Here is a 2,262-nt window from a genome sequence, read left to right as displayed (position 1 = left end):
GGACCCTGCTTTGGAAGAAGCCCCCTCTGAATAAAGGACTGCCTTCCTAAGTGCCTGTTATCAGGAGGCGCCGCATGTGGAAGTCTGCGCATGTTGGGAGAGAAGAGGAGCTGCCTGGGAAGGAGGTCTCATCACTCCATCATCGCAGATGAAGCCCCAGCTGAGGAAAAGGTCCCGCCAGTGATGAAAACCCTGCTTTTACCCACACGGACAGAAGAAAAGACAGCCCCAGAGGAAGAGTGCCTCAGGACCCCTCCTGCTGCTGTGTTTGGTTGCCGGACAGAGCTCCTGTGGAAAGGGATTTTGCACCTGTTGCCCCTTGTAAAATACCTGCTGGAGATCTGCAGCTGGGAACTCCAGTGCAGTGCCTAGCATCCCGGAGTTTCCCTGGACATCGTGGGAGGCTGCTTGCCCTGCCTGTCACTTGTCAGGTTCCATAGCCTGTTGCCATGCCCTGTCTATGTCCCCAGGGTCCATAGAATAAAAGGGGAAGCAATGGAGTCATTTTGGGGGTCAGGATAGGTCCCTCGTATGCTTTAGTAATGTTAAAATAGGGGGGAAGTAAAAGATAGGTCACCTCCTGTTTTCCCCAAGAATTGTATTGGTGGTCATTTTCTTTCCTGTGAACCTGTGGTTCGTGTCCAGGAGGGGACGTGCCTTATGGGTGTTGGCTCATGTCCAATGCCACCGTGGGTGATGTATAATATGTACTATATTTATCTTTAAACTAAATGTAATGCCATGTGATATGTATTTGGCTCTGTTTACTGTTTGACTCGTGTGTTAGCTAAAGTGGTTGATAGTGGCCCTCTGTGGCCCTTTATCTGTTATAACACTCTGTAAAGCTGTTCACTGCTCGCTGTGTTATTATTGTCAATGCTGATTAATATTTTGCTTGCATGAAATGTTTGAATATTTACTAGTGTTAATGCAAATTGTCTTTTATGCACTGTTTGTTGCCGGTATCCATTTCAAAGTCCATTCATGCTGATGTAATGTTTATTACTTGTGCTATCATCTCATTAGCAAAAGGTGTATGTTTACTGTGAATCTGTTACCTTGTCAATTTCTGTGGTGTAATGTACATTACTTGTTTATTTAGCCCTGTGTAACCCTGGCTGGCAGTTCTGGTGATAGTAATTGGTGGCATAGGCATTTAGGAAGACTGTTGTCCCTATTTTCTTCAAGGCTCAAAGACTGTTTAAATTAATGAAAGTTGCCGGTGAACAACTGCTATCAGCGTAGCCTCAGTATTGTCCCTATTTTCTTCAAGGCTGAAAGACTGTTTAAATTAATGCAAGTTGCCGGTAAACTACTGCTATCAGCATAGCCTCAGTGTTGTCTTTATTTTTCTCAAGGCTCAGAGACTGTGTTACATTATTGCTGCCGGTGAACTACTGTTATCAGCATAGCCTCAGTGTTGTCCTTATTTTTATCAAGGCTCAAAGACTGTGTTACATTATTGCTGCCAGTGAACTACTATTATCAGCATAGCCTCAGTGTTGTCCTTATTTTTCTCAAGGCTCAAAGACTGTGTTACATTATAGCTGCCGGTGAACTACTGCTATCAGCACAGACTGTATTTCAAAGCTATAGGCTGCTGGTGCACTACTGATCCAAGACTAACCTGCATGTGTTTTCCCACGTTTTTCTTAGCAAAAGGAAGTGTTAACACAGACTGTGGGCCTGATTCAGACCCGCTCGCGAGCGCAGGACGCTCGCAAGCGGGTCGATGGTGCCCTACTGCCATGCGCATGATGGAGGGAGCTCCGTCGTGCGCATGCACGAGACCCGGCTAGCGACGGGGTAGCCGTCGCTCTGGGTCTCGCACCAAAGGGGGCGTGCTGTCGATGTTGATTGACAGCACGCCCCCTTTGGTGGGCGTGCCGGGGGCGTGGCTGCCTGATGGAGGCGTTCCCATCGGAACGCCTACTGTCTGAAGCCGGCCCCACTAACATCAGTAGTGATGTCAGTGGGAGTGATTTTGGCTCTGATAGAACCAAAATCACTCCAGGGCTTGCGGCAGCGAGACCCTACCGCAGGGTCTCCATCGCAAGCCTGATGGTCGCGATGGTCTTAACCATTGCGACCATCATCATGGACGCTCACTATAGCTGTGGGTGGTCACCCACAGCTATGCGAGCGTCCGGCTCTGAATCAAGCGTCCGGCTCTGAATCAGGCCCTGTATTCCAAAGCTATAGGCTGCTGGCGCATTATTGATACAAGGCTAACCTACATGTGTTTTTCCCACATTATCCTCT

Source organism: Taudactylus pleione, unplaced genomic scaffold (genome assembly GCF_031769625.1).
Source record: "Taudactylus pleione unplaced genomic scaffold, aTauple2 ptg000783l, whole genome shotgun sequence".
NCBI lineage: Eukaryota > Metazoa > Chordata > Amphibia > Anura > Myobatrachidae > Taudactylus > Taudactylus pleione.
This window is presented reverse-complemented; position numbering follows the sequence as displayed.